General features: G+C 38.6%; 2 long non-coding RNA genes across 6 annotated transcripts; one reads left to right on the forward strand and one right to left on the reverse strand.

Moving 5' to 3' along the window:
• Positions 1–20: 20 nt before the first annotated feature.
• LOC111251199 (uncharacterized) lies at positions 21–19,676 on the reverse strand. 5 transcript variants are annotated; one of them, XR_015328841.1, is made up of 6 exons: positions 16,907–19,676; positions 15,716–16,094; positions 10,458–12,782; positions 7,010–8,922; positions 4,560–4,867; positions 21–2,787 (listed from the first exon to the last, which is right to left on the reverse strand). It is a non-coding gene; the product is annotated as an uncharacterized LOC111251199 (long non-coding RNA). The 5 variants fall into 5 exon arrangements; XR_002673667.2 differs by having other exon boundaries at positions 7,010–8,969; XR_015328840.1 differs by having other exon boundaries at positions 7,010–8,148; positions 8,774–12,782.
• On the forward strand, positions 5,656–6,385 carry LOC147755309 (uncharacterized). Its single transcript, XR_015328837.1, has 2 exons — positions 5,656–5,810; positions 6,083–6,385. It is a non-coding gene; the product is annotated as an uncharacterized LOC147755309 (long non-coding RNA).
• Positions 19,677–20,394: the final 718 nt, after the last annotated feature.

The following is a 20,394-nucleotide window of genomic DNA, read 5'->3' on the forward strand; positions in this document are numbered from 1 at the left end:
CAGTGGGCTGTCGTTGTGGGTCATGTTTATGTTTACGTAACCACTATGCTCCACACAATTAAATCACATTAGTAGCGCAATAACATTTGGCATTTCGAACAGTTGATATCGCATAGCTGAACTTGAATTTTAGTACTTACAGAATGATTATATCGTAGTACTTTTACATTTTTTCCAAACGGAAAGCAGATATTTGCTGCACTCAAATGGTCGGAGTTTTTTTTTTTACGAAATCATCAATGAGTCCTAAATCAACTCGTTCAGAGCCTTATTTTCAAACGGGTTTCGAGTATATCTCACACTTTGCTGTCCGGATGCCTAGATCAAAACGCGGTAGATTTTTCATGATTTGCAATTAGTGTTTCACACTCCAGTCATATGGAGAAGAAACCATAGAAGCTGGACCAACATCGTTATGTAATATGGTGCCTGAACCTACTCTGCTGCTTGTCATGTTGCAACTAGAAATTGCTGGAAGGAAATGGGAAAGCAACCGAAATAAGAAGACAAGAGCCGCACAGATGTGAGCAAAAGCGGTACCGACCACTACGGCACTCCTGCCTACTAAAAATGTTCGTGGAATCACCTGCTGCCAGTAATAGCGTTGCAGCTTTTTATTCGGCACTCATTTGCCCTTGGTAGTCCCATTCATGCCCATACTGATGCTACCTTTGCCGGCCCGACCCGCTTCGCTCAAATTGAACATTTGCCTATTCGACGCTCCGACGAATTCCGACGCTGGTGGGGATACCCAGGCCACAGTGGCGCGATTGGTGGAGTGGGCGACTTCTTATCGCTTTGGCTACCGTGATGATAGCACCGCCATGGTCGCTGGCTGGCACAGAATAGCAGGTTACTGACCGGACACTACTGATTCGGACTGTACCCAGGTATGCATTGAAACAACAGATTTTGAACGGACGCCCGTAATAGCTAGGCCGGCACGTCCTCCTGAAGAGCTCAAACATCCAATAGTCAGTAGACATGCCCACATGGATGCCCAAGTTGTACACATGCTTGCCCACATGAACAAACGTATATGTAATCAGACGCAAATAACATGAGCACGCCTACAGCCGATGCGGTTGCCTCCCCACCGCCCCTACCCCCGAACAAGTATGCTAGCCAACACATACGAAACGTGAAATGATGCTTTGTTGAAGACAGCGGCAGTAACAGCAAAAAGTAACGAGCGAGTTTCTGTTATTGTTGTTACACCATTAACTCATTGTATTATAGCTACTGATGCTGATGTTTTTATTAATGTCGATGTTACTGTTGTGTAGCAGTGCAATGCTATATCTTTGTGAGTAAAGAAAATTCCTCTATTCCTTCTACAAGGTTTGGTATATAATATTGCAGAAAAAAAAAAAGCAACGGTTTGCTTTTACTTCGGTGCTTATTTCATTTGTAACGATGAATTAGCGTAGTTTTACTGAGAAAATATTAGAGACTTTCTACTTAGTTCATGCTAACTCAAACGGGTGGGTAAAAAATTTATTAAATTTTAACACTGCTTTGATAATGTTTATATTTAATAAAGTGAAATTTTATTGAGTATAAAATTATTTAGTAAAAAGAAAATCAGGTACGGAAATAAGAGCAAAGAATACTACAGTCTCAGGGAGGTTGTATACAAGAATTTGTGTGGTAAGATTTGTGGAGTCTGAAGCGATCCTTAAACGGATGAATAATGAGCCCATGAATAGTTTTTTTATCTATTGGGCTGTTAACGATTTTGGTAGACTTTGAAACTGAATAGCTTCTGAACTACAACGACGATTTTTTATATGTGTGTTTTGATATATTTTATTTTTTGAAAATGTATCCGAGCGCTCTACGCCTTTTTTGGGCAGTAAAATACCTATCACTTGCGACTTCTTTATCTATTGCTTCTCGGAATAAATGCATAACAATATAAGCTTGCCCAACAGTTGTCTTCTCTAGGGCATGGAAAGCTCCATAGACACGGACTTAGATCGGTAGAACAAGCGGGTTGAAGCCGTACTCTTGGATACTCCCTTGATAAATCTGAAAACAATTTGAGACTTGACGGTGAACTTTGACGCTGTCATCAAACGACCAGGCTGCGTGCTATCAGTTGATAGCACGCAGCCTGGTCAGACCCTATTTGCAATCTGTGAGTCTCTTGGGTAATTCAAGATGGCGGGCTGCACTTGTTGTTTAATTTTCAGTGAATATCTTACAGTAGGAGATGCCCCGGATTTTTATTGTAAGTACTACCATTGCCTCGAGTTTGAACACATTCTAGGGCGACGCCATTCTCTCGCCTATTCCCCTTTCCGAGCGGCTGTCGGGACTAAATCGTGCCTCCTCGATGGCGATTGTAGGTTCCAGGGTTTTTCGTTGATTAGAATTTCGTAAATTGTACGTAAAATACACTACATACACTTAATACAACTAACCCGGTGTCAACTCACGGGGATCGATCTTTTACTCCGTTTGCAATTTTTCAGTATTTGATTGATTATAATCTTGTAACATGTTACTAATGAAATGCCAGTTTTGACTGGCGGAACCCTTTGACCCCAAGCTCTATTTTCGTAAAGAGCTTTCTCGATTGTAACAACGCATTTTCGTCTTTCAGGCGCCGACATCCGATCACTTCCTCACCGGTCTTCAGCACTGCGGTCTCCATTCATTCGCACATGTCTTTACCAATATTCGATGTATTTCCGTAACGCTGCGGCCCTTTGAACGGCAAAAACTTAACCGCTAAATGTTGATTTTCGGCTCGAAAAGCTGTTTTTCTTCCTGCGTTCATTTCTGTAAGAGTAAAGTCAACTGTTTATTAACTTGTTCAAATGTTTATAAATGACTAGAGAACTTAGCAATAAAATTTCGCCAATAAAATTACCAAAAAGTTGTTCAATTTCAAAGTTTACTGAATCTGCTTACAACAACCTAATACTATCTCACTATTATAAAGTCAAAAAGATTATAAATAATTTCAGCCCAATAGGAACTATATGATCGATCGGTTCTCATAAGATTAGCTTACCACTAGAATTTACTACAATCTCATATACGCAATCACCTATGATTAACACATAAAGAGTGTAACGATGGGCGCCATTGTTTCCCGACTAGTCCTGTTTCATTTACCTAACGTTCTTCCAACGGCAATTCTTTAAAAACTCACTTAACTTACTGTAAAGCAGAGGACCATATAAATACCTTCTTTTAATAGGCCCTTTGTTGAATTTGTAAGCAATTGAGATGTAGAAACCATATTTTCATTTTACTATGACATATTACTACTACTACTACTACTACTATCTATACGATGAACGTGCACGAACTCGCTTCTATACTTAACCGTTTTTATCAATTACGATGATAAAACACAAAGATTGTTAGGTTATCATAAAAGGTAACTAGGCCATTCTAACCAAGCATAAAAATAACGGCATCAAAAGAGACCCATTTGCGGTGTGCCCATAAATAGTCTTGTAATAGCCATGCGTTCGCTACGCTAAAGCTATAGTTACGTATACTAGATGGAGCGTATGGGCTAGTCGTTAATTAATAGAAGACGGGACAAAATTGACCCCGAACTAAATCAACGTTTCGTAAAAACGATGATGCTCCTTGAAAATCAACCACGAAAACGGCAATTCCTTTAATTGATCATAGCATTCCAATATTCCTAAATATGAAACAGAATCATTGTGGTACTATTTTTTCTATTGTTAGGTTGGCGATCGAAAAATATACCCGTAAGCTATTAATAAAACTGCGAACGGAGGACAAATATTATCATATTATTATTATTATTATTATTACGTATCACTGAATAAATATTTGAGACATCGTTGTAGCTTCAGTGAGTTCAACTTGAAATCTCTGCTAGTTTCTATCGAAGATTAGAGGACGCTCCGTCGTTTTGGTTCAGCTCGTGAGTCCAACTCTACAGCCGACCCTGGCACTTAAGGCAAACATGGTTTCAACACTTCACTCTCAAGAATATATACATGAAAGTATATGACTGTCTATTTCTAGACCGAGACAACAGCCCTTAATGGTTGAATAAAACTGATTATAGCGTAATTGAAGACAAACACTTCAATGACATCTTGTGCTAGTTCATAATCGATGAAGAACGATATTTTGTTTATTAAGTGGTTTATAAGCAACGCCGAGAACCGTTTTCAAGGATATTGTTTTTACCTTGATGGTGTCTCTATGACTGAGCGACCCATATAATTATTATTGTAGTAAATGGAATCGAGCAATCATTATAATAGAGAAACCTCGCCATATTATCATGTGAAATTAAGTTAAAATTGGTTGTTATTTTTTTTTCTATACGTATCGAGATACGGTGATCTTGTTAGTGATTTGCATCAGCATAAAAGAAGAAATAGCACATTCATTTTAAAATACCTCATTTATATGGAAAGCACTGCGCTCGGCTTACACACATATTTCAACACCTTTCCGCGATAGTCATATTACTTAAATTATAGGATACTCAATAGGTCAAAATCATTTATTAGTTTTTGATTGTCAACCAAAATCTATTTTAATGGGTTTACCTGTTAGATAAAAGTGCTCAAATCCGATCGTATACCACTAAATTGAAGTTCTACTGATAAGCCCGGGTCCATCAACCTCAGTTTGTAGTATTCCCATCGCCGCATCAGTAAGAAGCAGGGCTTTCCCTAGTGCTTCTCAAATTGTCATTAGATAATGATATGATACTTATCATATCAAGATAATGAGGTACGTATCAGGAACGTGTCTGAATATCCCGTTAAGTATTGTTCCGATCATGATGGATATACCAGTGTTATCCTCTTGCACGAATGGTCCGCAACGTCCAACGAAGTCAGCAGTGCAACGTCTATTTTTTAAAAAACGAAATTACACAATATAATTAATCCTGCTCAGTTTTCTTAGCGTTGTTATTCTCGTCTAGCTCTACAATCAATGAAAGGGAAAGTTACTGGCACATAGGTGTCTCTCACAGCGAGGCGACTTAAGTCGAAATATAGATTCATCAAAATAGAGATTTGCTCTTGCTGTTTCAAAAAAAAACACCTTAATAATATCAGTTACTTGTATGTTTCAAATGTAAGGAAAGACACATTTTCAATAATTTCAATTTCATGGACGATCGTGCGAATTTTACCTCAGACTTAGACCGAGACCGAAATTAGCTGTTACTAGCATCATCAGTCGTCAAGCGCTCAACAAGCGGCACAGGAATCGTTTAAGGGCTCAGACCTACATTATATGGAGTGTAGTAGTAGTATACATTATATAAAGTTCGGTACCTTAGCACCAATTTGTGTTAAACTCCGCGATAACAGCCGGCTAACACATTTAAAATCCTTTCATTGTAGTTTGTGTAACATCGATGCACGAAGCTACTGAACAGATACAGAACGCTGTTGCTGTCCGATGGTGGTGAGGTCCAGAAACTGATCTTCACGTTTGTCAGCTAATACGAGCTACTGCCTGCGTCTTCACGGATATTACATCAAACAAGCGTCGGCCACGCGTTCCTCATGGTCGAAGCAGACAAACGACTCCACTTTTCATCTCTTGATCCGAGGGCAGTGCCAGTGGTAAACTGGCAAATGGAGAGAGAGACTGCCGTCGACGTGAAAGTGCTAGCCCACTGAGAGGACACTATTAACGGGTTCCGTACGAACAGGGCCAGCGGCTTCAAGAAAGCCAAACGTCTTCAAGGCTTGGCCCAGTATAAAAGGCCACGAAACGCGATCATGAGCACAGTTCTCGCCCGCAAGAACCTCAACCTGCACTTGACAATGAAGGCCGTCGTAAGTAACTTCAGTGGACTTTTAACTGCAGCAGAATTTTTGTGTCTGAAGTCAGTTACAACGTGACCTCAGATTTTTGAAATGGAAATGTTCTATGCCATATCCTTTATTAATCATATAAGATTCTGCTTAAAATGCAGCGCCATCTGAATTTCAGCTATGTACACTCTATCAATCGTATCTATAATCTCGAATCGCTTACCTTTACAGTCTACAATCTCACACGATCACGAGTATATATCTTAACAATTTATTTTGTCGCTCATTTTTAGCTTGTTCTCGTTGCCCTCGTGGCTTGCATCGCCTCTGCCTACGCTGGTGTTGTTTACACCGGCTACGCCGCCCCTCTTGCCTACGGCCACTATGCCGCTCCCGCCTACGGATATTCCTACAGTGCCTACGCCCCCGTTTATGGCTACGGCTACGGTGGCCCTTACGCAGCCCCCATTTACGGCGGACTATACAATGGACTCATCCGCAAGTAGATTTGTCCCATATACGCGCATCGCATTTGATCGAACAGTTGTACATTGATGCAATAAAAACAGAAATTGACTGTGATTTCTGAGCACTAACTCGGTGTCATCCTTAGTACAAAAAAAAAAAAGAAAACCGGTGCGTGGAAAAGAACGGCATTTAAATAGAAAAGAGTATCTAGTAATTTTTCCGGAACTTGGATCGATTACACTTAACGACCACGGACTGCTAGCAAGTCTTATTATTAGTCTACCCTCTAAGTTTTGAAGGAAAATAAACGCCTATAAAAATTGTAAATATATATTTCTATGGAATATTATTTCGGATATGTAACACACATATATAGCCGCTTCTATCAAATATTCATCTTCCGAAATATGTAGGGATTTCAAATGAACGTCTACAGGGAATATCACTTCGGTGTTGTTTTCTAATCCTCTATAAAAAGTAGTTTTACTCAAGACGTTTATATAAAACCTGGTAACAGATCGCTAGCTCCTGCGAATAGGATAGTATTCTTAGTCAATTGGATTTAAGTGTTGTGCTTTGTCTTTGGAAAGATGGAAGTCTCGCCGTTCTCGTAGAACATGATGTTCGTACATAATTCTTCTCTGATGTTGGAACAACTCCTTTTAAACTCTTGAATTGTAGTATCGATATTTCCTGGTGACAAAAGTAATTTAATGTTCATCAAAAAATAAACTATTTATAAAGGCACAAACCTTCTACTGGCCCATGGTCTCGAAACGGCCTGATACGTCCGCATTCAGAGTTAAATGCAAAGAACAGAATGTGTGTTAGTATTGTATCCTCCTTGTGTCCATTCCTTTGACGAATGGGTCCTTCCAACAGCAAACTCAGCGCACCAAAACAGTTATTGGAACATGCGCACCCTAAAAGGTATAGGGCACTTGAAAATAGTAGTTAGATTGTGGGCTTTATTTTAATGCAGGCCTTGAAATGCTACCCTGTGACCTTTTACCGACGGTTGCGCGTGAGAGTGTCATTGCTTCGCTTGATAGTACAGCAAGCACCCAACCGGGGGCAACCCAGGAAAGGGCTTGTCTGACCCCAAGACTTGGTATTCATTAAAGCAGTCTGCTACTAAAAATATGTATTTCCAATATCTCACTTCACTTTATTTTAATCTAAGAAGCCAAAAAAAGAAAAAAACGTTTGCCTTACCATAAATTGTCAATGCCAATTTTCTTTTCTAGAAAATTGCCTTATTTTTACATAGAAGGGACGGATGGCAGCGTTCCCAGGGTATGAGTCATTTATTTTTATTTGTCGATTGTGGTAGCAGTGTTGTCGACAGGTGTACTGTCTTAAATCTTCAATAGCGTGAGAAGTAATATCTCCTAAATAATTTGTCTGTCGCATACTCCGCAAACAATGCAATCAATAACAGCACCAAATCTCGGCCTAATAGACCGTGTAATTAAGTGCATTATAAACATAACGTACTGATCTTTGAAATATAAATCGTTTTTTTATTTATATAAAATACTTCAGTGTCATATTTCTTTAACTATCTACTTCAATAAAAGTACTGAATATCTTAACAATTTCAAACCGGCCACTGGCCTTACATATCTCGCCACTCTTGGCTTTGAAGCTTCCCAAGATACCTCTACTTTTTACTACTCCAGCATTGCTGCTCCACTCGTTACCATCAAAATCAGAAAGGTCTTTGTCAAAGTGTTGTTGTTCGGATATCCAGAGTCGAAGACGCTAGTTATTTAGGACTAGCAGACGACATAAGCCCAACTCCAACTTTAGCCATCACGGGTCGAGCATACTGCGTACGGGAGTTCTTCCAACTCGCTCGTGCATTTTCTCATGTGCCCTGAATGGCTGACTTGAAAAAAAAAAAGCAGTTCTCGTTTGTAATAACAATAATGATATTTACAAATAAACATGCGTTGCTTTTCCGGATAGCATAGAAAGCGCCGTCACAACAAATATCTTCACTAAAATAATCCGTCACTCTACACTGAGCACAAATGATCAACGATTTAATAAAAGCATACTCTGGTTAGTCAAACAAATATTATGTAAAAGTTATAAACTAAGCTGCAAGTTACGTCGAGAAATAAGGAAAACATATTTAACCATTTAATAACTTCAAAATAAAATATAAATTAGCGTTCACCTAAACTTCAAGAAACGCCTGCGCCCAGACAAAGAAAACCTTGCGGAACATATATGAAAATACGATCTTTATCACGAGGCAAGCTCTAATTTATAGCCAGAAAATGTCCTGTCCGTCTTCAACATCTAGTAAAATAGAAATCAAATAGAAAACAAATAGAATTAATACACGCATGTTTTTGAGTTTAAAAAGATAGCGTCGCCTAGTATCAGCCCGCTATGGCTATCATTTGGCGGCACGTTATGCCATATTGTAGAGCAGCTTATATACATCCAAGACAAGATTTCTATTCAAAGTTTCCGTGTCTATGTTCAGTGTCAATAATCCTCACCCATAAAGAAGAATAATAGAAGTTATTATACAGAGCATACTGGACGAAAGCTTGAATCCATTACGTCCTTTAAAAACCGAGCTGCTCCTATATCATCCCGGAACATTTCTGTAGAGATCTTTGTTCATAAACAGTGAACGATCGTCGTCCTTTAACATAAAACAATGTCTTCTTATGCTTCGTCCTTGTATTTTTGCTTAGATGCAGAGAAATTAAAAGGTATAATATACAGGGTAAATGCACTCTGCTCAGCCAATAGACAGCCATACACTACATGGGCATTGAAACATGTTAAAAAAAAAGTAGGCTTATTGACTTTTAATGAAAATCGAATGATATAGTCAGCTGCAGCGTAAAAATATGCACATTTTCGACGTAATCCCGGTCTTCTGATAGACTCGTCAAAGACAATTAGTGGTATTTTAATCTAGTTGTTTCAACTGTTATAATTTATCCGTCTCTAGAAAGAGAGGGCTTTTCTTCAAGTTTTTAGGCGGTACTAAGTGCTAACGATCAGTCAGTAAGTGCCACTGTAGACAAAAGTTATAGGTAACTGCGAATGTACCGAAATGTTGAAAAATTACATTTTTCAAAAATTACATTTTTTATGCAATTAAAGTGTGACAATAAAATAGATTTCGACCCGTATTGACCTAACTCTGACGAATCAAACGGCCGACGTTTGCAAGTCGCAAAAAATTGAACGACTACTTACAGACTGAGAAATCGAGTTAGGACGAAGTCCTGAAAAAGGTATGCCAGCGCACTCGGAGCAGTCCTAATCCAAAATCGAAATCACTTGAAAACGTCTAGAAGAAAGCTACCTGCTTAATTGACATGTCCGAAAACACGTGGACCCCATCTATCTCTACCTGTAGTGCTGTTCACTGGTTAATTCGTATTATCTTGTATAAGACATACGGCTTCCTGCCGTAACGAATTATTTGGAACGAATCATTTCTATCTACGAAATTAGTTTCGCTAAAAGTTTCGTGATTGAGGAGATTGATACTGACTAGTAAGCGTATCATATAAGTCTACCTAGCCACCTATCGTTTGGTAGCAAGCTATTCGAGTACGACTAAGGGTAGCATCTTATTGAACTCATTACTTGGAAAATTTTTGGAAATTTGGGAAAAAAATAGAAATAGTTACCTGCTAGCAATATTCAAATGTCTTCTTCGTATTTGAATGAAGATTTAGATCACTTGGTTGAAATACTCCTATTCTAAAATAGAATGGGTCTATCTTCTATTCTATGAACGAAGTAAGAATATTGTATTCACTATGTTGTATGTTACGTAAAAAAAAAAACATATTTTCCAAAAAATAATGACAAATAAAATACAAGTAAATTTGTTCGCGCAAATGCGAAATATAAAAGACCAGACTTTATCGCATTGGAACAAGTTTCATTGGCGTAGCAATTGCTATTATCAACAAGGAAAGTCTATGAATTTCAAGTGTATTAATGGGTGTAATACGCCTCGACAAAAAAGGACCCAGGAGAGTAAGGATCTCAGCTCGTTATTAAAGTAGTCCAATGATAATGTCTAAAGCAGTTTTATGTTTTAATTCACGGTTAGGACATGCATCTGGACGCGTAAACGTAAATGTCTGCTAACAGGTATTAAACTTAAAGGGCAGAGAGTTGATGAGCCTGAAATAAGTAGTTTTCTGTTACCAATAGTGACGTTCCTTGCGCTTTATGTTCCGGCATTGGCATGAACTGAATCCATTAAAAGGCCTCCCGGTGCGACCCTTCTCTAGCAGTGAGCTCCTGGCGACTGCCAGGACTGCACATCGCCCACGACGGGCTCTCATCGAGCTGCAAAGAGAAACTCTTAATATAGGCCCATATTGCTATTTCTGAGCGGCAAGCCTTTAAACAGAATAAGGTCTAGAGCGAGGAGAGAAGGCAAGACAAAAAAGACACAAATAACGACGAACGGACGACAAAAGTATACAGAAGTAGACGAACAACGTGGTACTTTTCAGTAGGAAGAAGCCAGAATTCACCCACTAATCCTGCAAAACTATTCGCTTCACAGGCTCCTATAAATAATCGTCTGATTTCGAATAAAAATACAATTTGCCAGTTGAAAATGTACGTTAACACCACTCAATTTTCATTTTTTTCGGGCTCGCCTCCTACAAAGCTTAGTACGAGACGATATCTATTACTTTAAATCGATAATTTGGCCCACATGTCTAAATAGAACGTTTTGCCCCTGGTCACTCGTTAGCGTGAATGCTTTGTAGGACATGTTGTTAATGGTCACATCGTGATGCGTTCATTAAGGTTCAACTTTGGGAAATGTCTCAATTAGGCCAAAATAGAGGCCTTCTTTCTTGCTGTAATAGATTGATATGATATTAACTGACTGTTGAAGCTGATTGACAACTACCCCCGTTTAATAGCTCACGGCGAAGTTGCTTCCGTAATGATATCTGCAACAGAGCTCTTTGCATGTATGCATATTGGTTGATTCACTGTACTGGTAAAAGTATGAAGTCTATTTTAAAGCCACTTTCAATCCTGCAATAAAAAAATCACAAAATGAGCGATCTCCTTTTCTACCGTGCTATTAGTGCTGCCCGTAACTAACGATCCTCATTAATAAATCGGCATTAATGAAACTTGGCGGGTTTTTGGGGCTAACAGCAGCATAGCTTTGAAATAACAGTTTCATACTTATTTGGTTTTATTTAAGTTCCTGAGATTCAGTACAGGTCGGCAAGCGATGCCAAGTTTTTGTAGTCTATAATTTAAGCCTATTTCAGTCAAAATTTATGCGCATTCAGAAACAATCTATTTTCGGGATGATTAAGATGCCATGTTTCCTAGCGAGATCATGTGGTTACATTGAAAGGCACAGTTTCTACCAGCCTATTTTCCGCATTTAATGCATATCTACATTTCATTTGATTCATGAAAATTTGGAAGGACGCACAGCTTATGATTGACGCCATACACCACGCATCTGTTTGCAACATGGTGATTTGAGAGGTTCATTGTTATTCGTGCTCGTGCGTCTGCTTTCACGTATTTGTCCTTTTAAATTGCAAAACATTTATTAAAAGCAGGAATGAACGGTAGGCTGAAACTTAGTTTCAAGCCCTCGATAAACTGAAGTCTCTGCGCAAAAAGGTAAGCTAGCCGATTTCGCACCGCGCGGTGAACTTTGAGAACATTTTTAAGGTAAGCAGCTTTGAAGCAATTTCGTTGCTTTAAGTTTGCAAGAAAGATGTCTCCTTACATGAATCACATGCTTTAGGCAGCTATTGGGGTTACGTTGAGGTCGAACAGCTGGAGGCAATAGGGGCTGGGAGCAGACGGGAATCCTTTATGATAATGATTGCTATTATTACCTTCCTGCAGCTCTCCGTGACGTGCGACAAAAATTTTCAACCGTGAAATAGCTGCAGGTGGCGAAAACTGTTTAAGCAGACGAGGAGCGATTCCGTAATAGAAGGCGCGTCTTGTGAAGTAGGTCGTCTTTCTCTTTAAACTTCGTCATAGCCGTCTATGTCAACTAGGCCGAACTTTACTGGATCAGGTTCTCTTAGGCCGATGCTTGCTAGATGGAAACGGTTACTTTTATAAGTAACTAAGTTGTCAGTATACAAGATCAGCTTGACGAGCCTTCTGGGTCTTCCGACTCTCGTTGATAGGTCCTTCAAAAATGCCGAGAGTACTAAGGGGCTAAGGTTATTATCCTATACGAGACCTGTGGTTTAAAGAATCAGTAGTTCTGCCACACCGTAATCGATATTTATCCTTTTTTTTTTTTAAGTATAAGCCAATAAAATGTTCAGGATTTCTGTAGGAACTCCCTGCTTTGCCGAATGTTTCAAAATATTCCTTGACGCCGAAGTTGGCGAATAGGGCAAATAGTGGTTGTCCAGCTAATAACTTTTTGATATCTATCAGTAGAGCCTGTTAAGTTGTCATGGTAGGTCAGCTAAGTCGAAGGCAGTCCTGCTTGTCCTAAATGACGGCTGCAACCTGCAAAAGCCAATTTAGCCTTGTCATTAGTCGGGAGGTTAGCAGTTTAGAGAATACACTGTTTCTTTTTAATGCCGCAACACGAAGTTTGCAACAATTTACGACTCCCTTATTTTTAGGAACAAGTAAGAGCATAACCTTTGACCAGTGAGCAAGTAGGGCGACATTTCAAAGATACTCATTAAGCAACGTCACCAAGCGAGGGACCAGGATGTGAGCATTCTTTAACTTCGGTATCTGATGCGAACCCATTACTTTATTATATGAAGACCTAAAGGACCCTGACGATGCCTCGTCATAAGTCAGCCTCGATAATGTTCCTTTTTCGCTGACCATTTGCTACCCGGCCACCGAAACCCAGGGGCAGTGATTTGCTATTGAATTCGTCCATCCAAACACAACAGCAAAATTATCGGTAAGGTTTTGTATGCTGATTGGGCGCCATGTCAGACCTCTAACCTGCAGTTCCTTCTCATACGTGAAACAAGTTAATCAAATTTTCACGTAAGTTTCAAGTCATGTTGTTGCTGTTCTTAATGGTATGATCACACTGTTTTTTAATTTTCTTTTAGTTTATATATACACACTGATTGAGCGGGTGCATCGACATCAATTTGAGGACCGAATCAACAGACCCTTTTCTCTACGAGTTGCTTTTGTATTTGGAAATGATGTCATCCGGTTTCTTCGCACTGCTCTTCCTTCTAGAGTGTGGTTTGCTGATGATTCTTCATTACGTGACTAATGATTCATAGGTACATAAAGCCATATAGCACATAGCTATATAACACTCGCGTGTGCAGCGACAGGGAGGTCTTTCTTTGCTATGTAAGCCACTCACTTTTTGTCCAGGACACAAAATTGAAGAACTTGAGTCAAATTTTGAGTGATAAAAGAATTTCAATTTCGACACTGCTTCCCCACCGGAATGGAAAGCTGCAAAGGCAGCCCTATATATTTGTCCTGCTTACCTAGGCAACTCTATAACAGCGGACAGATATGCGCCAATAATTGGCCTCCTTCAAATAACAATTTTCGTTTAAGTGCCAGAAATCGACCGCAGCGCGTTGCCTACGTAAAAGATACAATTGTTTTCCAATGAAGTACTCATATCTGAAGTCTGAATAATTTAAAGTCTTGCAACCTGAATAAAAGGAAATTGACGCAAAGAAATGGCTTATAACACCGAAGAAGAACTTCGCCATATTTGTAATAGCCACAAGTAGTAAATAGCATTTCAGCCGTTTTCGTGTTAGATTATTATGAAATGCGTTCGTTTCGCAGTACCTACCCATGACCAACAATTAATGGCATACGAGGCCTGTTAGATTTTCCTAGTTAACTAAAGTTTGTATGCTAAACATAATTAAACACTATTATAAATTTAGCTTTTTTAACACTGTTGTCTAAATCTGTATTCAAACTCATTTGAAAATAGCCCTTTTCTTTTTATAAAATATTTTACTATTTGTCCCAATTATCAAAACATCTATAAAGTTAAATTTCGATATTTTTATATTATTCTTATCATTATATTACAGTATTAATCGTGGACCTTATCGAAGCTTCAAAAGTTAAAATTGGATCATTTAGGCTTTAATCCATATATAATGAATACTATGAAACCTATTGTTGCATGCATGTACCCAACGCTTATATGTAATAGTCCGAAATAGCTAGAAGATCAAAACGCTGCGAGATGTGGAAGGCATGCTCAAATGTTAGCTCACTGAAACATTAGGTGGTGTAAAATTTAAATTTTAAGGCGGCCTCGATTAGATCATTTCCAATATTTAAAAAAAAAAACTTGAGATATTAAGTCAATGTATTTCACATATCTCGTCTTGTCATAGTTCTGCTGATGATAGTCATTCTGCTTATCTGGTATATACGAGACAACTTCGAATATTACCTTGTACTTTGAAGTCGCTATACCTTGATTATGTTTATCCGTATGCTCTATTATGTACTATAAAAATATTTATCCCGCTCTATTATTTGGCCCAAAAAATTTAACCGAATTTCATCTTATATTTTTCTAGTAGTTCTTTGTTATCGGGGATATCTTTTTGACAAGACGTCACAGGTTCTTTGTTTTGACAAAATCAATGCAAGGATTGGGGTAAAACAAAGGTCGAGAGCTTTAAAGTGAAAGTGCGGTGAAGAGTGCGGTGAAGTGAATACTAGTACACGGTCGCGAAACAGATGGAAGAAGCTTTCCTCACAGATTCTGACTTTTTATGCCAGTAACAATCAAGAAGTTCTCTTGAAGCATGTCCGGAGTATTCCTTATTGACTAAAATACAAGTTTATGAGAAAAAATAAACAGTTAGCTTAAATTCAAAGCACGAGAACCCGTGCTTCGTGTACTTGCCAAGGCCCACCAGGGTTTCAAAATTGCATTTTGATATAATCGCGAACACTACCGAGTCTTTTATAGTTTCATGTTCAATACATTAAAGGAACCATTCCAGCGAGAGCCGCAATCTGCATTTCATAATAAAGATGCTATCCTATGATGATAATAATAATAATAATAACTCGTGCAGCTGGGGTTTTGATACGATCTACGACGAGTACCGTACGACACATGCTGGTATGCCGAATAATTCGTGTATAAACAAAGACAGACATAAGTGCTTCAAAGACCTTCGTTATTTATATGAAATGCTAATTAATGTTATGCGATGAAACCTATATTTGTAGTGTGAGTATTCATCTTATATTCAGTATTTTACGTTAATTTTTTTACAAAAGCTACTCAATGCTCATGATTACAATATTATAGAAAACGATGCCGTGGAGTTTTTTCGGTTCGTAAAACATATAAGTCGTACATAATAAGACGGACATTTGTAATAGTTTTTGTATTTAATTTTCCACAACTTCGATAGAGTACTAACACGAACTCGTTTTTCTGGGATAAAACTTACCCGACGTTTTAGCTGGTTGTCCAAACCACGATAATGAAAAGGCCCTCGCTGCTAATCCTCTACTTCTTTTTGACTTCAGGAAAATCCGATCTGGCGTTCAAGACTGCTACGTAGTTTAGTCTTCCCTACACAGAAACTACAAAGCCTTAGTGACCCAGTTTTTTTTTGCCAACTCCTTGTCAAAACTTTCATCTGTCCACCGTTTCGCTGACGCGAACTCCATTTTTCAGCTGGTTCTCATGTGTGCCGAAAAGGGCAACTGTTGCCTTTAGCATGCAGCAATTCTAATAGGATAGCTCCCATTCTTTTGACGCTATCACAATGCTTGCTGCACTTGCTTATTTACGATTGTGAGTAAATAAGCTTCGGTTTAATATCCCTGCATCGTATAATACAAACATTTTTCTAACATAAATATTTATTTTATATGAAAAAAAAAAAGAAGAAGGATTAAATCAATATACCTAAAATGTGTACATCGTATTTCGCTCTTCAAATATCCAGCTAACTTGGAACATATAACGAAATCTATATAATATAAAATCCACTATGCTTAGTACGGCAAAAATTATTTTTTTCTGGGGTACAATACAGCCCTTTAACTTGATTTTATAGAATCTATCAAATTTTCTCTTATTTTGAAATTCAGACAGTTTCTGAATTTGATTTTCTTTTTATTAGCTGGTATTAATTTGACTACATTATAACTCTATTAAAAAACACCGGAAAAAAATAAGCAGAGCATCTTAAAAGCAGAAGCCTTTGTTTGCCATCGCCTTGGTGTTACATCCACTCATTAGTATTACCACACTTTAGCCTCAAAAATGCTTAATGTTGACTAAGTCAGTCAAAGTAAGGTCTAAATAATTGGAATGCGCTTTTTTTTTTTTTTTTATAGAGGAACTACACGTACAAGCAATACGTATATGTTTGAGACTTCAAATGCAACGTGGATCTAGCATGTGATTGCGATCCGTACCATGGTACCGCGGTCCATGGTGAGATCATTCAAAATTAGGCTTCTTTTTCACTTAAGCTCCTGGAGATAAGTTTTCTTCAATATGGCTCAATCCTTTTCTCATTTAGCCCATTGCGACATCAAGCATTTGAGCTGAATTCATTATGAAAGCAATTTTTATCATTCTTACTTCTTTGATACTTCTGTAACAATAATTAGATAGAAGACATTACCTTAAAGATGTTTCTATAGTCGCGTTAACCTCACTTGGGTATGTATTTCGACCGTGATCGGTATCAGCTTTTTGTATGTTAGATGGTGCACAATCCTTGATATTCGGCAATCATCTTTTGTTGTTGCAGCCTGATCAAATGATTACATCTAACCTTTTCAACCACCATCAGAATTGATCCATTTAGGATAAAGATGTACGATAATTGTTGTAACTGATAACCATAAATGGTTCATGCATGATAGTCTTACAACGAAAAAAGCCCACCTCGATGGTTCACGGGCTAGGGTGTCGCGGTATTCTCGGTTGAATGAATCTCATGCGATAACACATTTATAAAGCCTACGGTGCGTGGCATATGCCGCTGTCTCAGAAGTTTTTCGAAATTATGCCTGCAATAGAATGTCGCTGCAATACCGGTTCAAGCAGGATGCCAATGGGTAACCCAGGAGTATGTGAAGCTATGGGGCCATTTTAAGGCTGATCTATAGTCTTTGACTACCAATGCAAACTACTAATGCACACCCTTACAATAGATACCGATACGATAGATGATTGAGTGAATGGAAAATAATTTAGACGAAAAATCAACGCTTTCGAATATTTTTTGGGTCTCCCGAATTGACATTGTGCAAGGGCTATTCTCAACATGTGGTTAAGAAATCGCATGACTGACAATGTGAAATATTAATGCGATCTTCAGACCTTTATCTATCTTCTTTGCAAACAAATTTACTTTAGACTGGCATTGCTTCTTCTGGAAATTATTTGGTAATTTATTATTAAGTAGAACGTTGTTAAAGCAAAAGTCCTTATTTCGCAGTAGATAATGTAATGATCTCGAAGTGTCTGAAAATTGTATACAAATTTTTCTGTTAGTCTTCCCGTTTATTTTGGGCAAAAAAAAAGGTCCTAGAAAATATATTTTGCTTTTCTGTCTGCATAACTAACCTGTTGAATAACCTAGTGCCGTGATCTAAGTCGAAAGCAAGCGTCTGCTCTCACAAAAACCAATTCTAACTAGAGTACGTCATTAAATTTTCGTTGTGCATTATAAAATTAATTAATCCGTAAATGTCCCTTTGTTGCCCATCGTAGCTGTCAGCACCTCGTGGAAATTTCCAAATTAGTGATGTCTCCGAAATGGACATTAATGCAATCATCCGAACCCTGTTTTACTATATAACAAACCGTCCAAACAGATAATATCTATCTATGACGACTAAGACGATATGACTTGGGCTATGGCGAGTAACAATGTACCCAAAACCGGATGCATCGAAAAGGTGTATGATATATATAAACTTAACTAACGTACATAGTTGACCTGACTCTGCAAATTAAAGCAACGAAGAACCGCAAGACAGACGGCACGGTTCTGCTTGCGGTTTTCGACTAGCGTAAGACCTTTAAAATGAGCCTGATTATTAATTAAATAATTAAGCAAATGGCCAGTCTGATTTTGTAACAACCCCCTGGAACTCGAAACGTAAACCTCCTAGCATATAGTCAAAATGAAGCTTAAAACTTATCTTGAGTCATAATAAACACCGTTTATACTCTCACGTTCCCACAAGTGATTACCATAACGAATTTGACATTAGACCTTATTCCTGTTTTCGGTCTTGAGTCGTCTAGCGTCAGGTTTAGCATGTGTGACTATTAGGTCATTATGCAACAGTAACTTTTGTCTGTTGCATTGGCATAATTGATCCTGCCATTACGTAAATCATTTTGGGCGACTCATAACCTCGACAGCTATGGCATCTATGTATTAGACACTATAGATATAAAATCTCGACTTGAGCTAGTTTCTGTGTATTATAACACCCTGTCTTGAACCTAATTTTACACACTCGTAAATATTTAGAGCATATACTTTATAAAATGTAACTGGCACTGCAGAAAGGCATCGTAATAAGGTTGCTATTAATTTCGTCCATGTATAGCCACAGGACGTGCTGACAGCTAAAAAATGGAATAAAACTCGAGGTTGTTTCAAAAAAGCTTAGTTTTGTAACAAAATCTGTTAATTAAAAGTTCACGCTTTGTTTCGCCTTGAATGTAGCGTCAGGTAGTTCTACGTAAATTATTTAAAACAATGTATATTTATTTTTATGCGGTCTTGAAAGAAACTCATGATCTGCATTTTGTTCACAGTTAAATTTCATCATTTAATACGCAGTACGATAAGGCGCAGTCGTTGTAGCAGAAGTTATTCGGCGTTAAAAAAACATAAAGCATAAACATATTCGAACAAAGAGAGGATCCCAAAATGTTTCTTTTCTATCTCCTATTTTTTTTTTTTTACTGCATTATGATGCTACGGCTGGTGAATCGTCATAACTGTTGCTCTTCATTCACTCGCCTTTTGTGCTTCGACAGTCTCAAAAAAACGAAAAATCAATCTTATACTCAAATTGCATTCGGAAGAGTTATTGCAAGCATAGGCTCGTAAAAGCTTTTAACGGCAGTGTTGTCATTCAGGAAAGGAGGATACAAATCAAACAAAAAGTTGTCGCGTTGAGGCAGTTTGCAATCGATTGGTACCTCTGTGTCCCTTGTTGAAGACACGAATTTAGTTTAAAGAGACAAAACATTTAATAGGCTAGTTGAGTGGCAAAAATTATTATTTCAATATGAAAGGTATGTTTCCTCCTCAAGTTTACGTATTATAGAATATCTTAACAAGTATCTCACTGAACAAAGGAGCTGGTGTTCCGTACTTTCGAAGAAAAGGAGCAAAGGCGAGGAATAGCCATATTGCTGATAGCATCCGTCCAATGTCATGCCCACCGAACTCATAGTTGTCTACAACGTAGCCAAGCATCAACGCCAACGGATTGTAAACAGCTGTCCATTCTTGCTCGCAAGCTAGGAGGATACTTCTATCTCCTATCAAATAGTGGCAGTAGCAGTCGTCGTAGCAGAAATAGTACAAATAGCACGAATACGTTACTCACTTCTTACCAAGCGTGCACTGAGTTTGGCGGGCAAAGCTGCCTCGAGATGAAAGGAATAGAATAGGAAAAACTCACGTCGTCAGTATGACTGTGCGGTCCCCCCCCCCCCTCTGATCCTCCGCCACAGAGGAGCCATCCAGCCTTGTCCTAATCAGCTGGAAGGAGAACAGAAGAAAGGTTACAGTCGTGTGTGCCGAGAGACGGAACCGGAGTGGCAAGCACCCTTAAGTACGAACCCGGCCCGGATAAAAGAAGCTATCACAGCCCGCGAGCCCATCCCAGGCAACTAAGCCCAAGTGTGTACTGTAAAAGCCCTCCCTAAGCCGACGTAAAAGTGGCTGACGTTGGAGATCTGGTATGTACAGATGGCTAGCAGAACCACACAACGTAGATGTAAGAGCTGTGAATATTTCGGCAGCTCACCCAATCAGCGCAGGGGTTTGCCGCTTTTCTTCTCTTCCCCATACGTTCTAAGCGACACGCGAGTCCAACGTTAAATGCGTCTTTGTATATGGCTTTAGGTGTG

Source organism: Varroa destructor, unplaced genomic scaffold (assembly GCF_002443255.2).
Source record: "Varroa destructor unplaced genomic scaffold, Vdes_3.0 BEIS01000005.1, whole genome shotgun sequence".
Lineage (NCBI taxonomy): Eukaryota > Metazoa > Arthropoda > Arachnida > Mesostigmata > Varroidae > Varroa > Varroa destructor.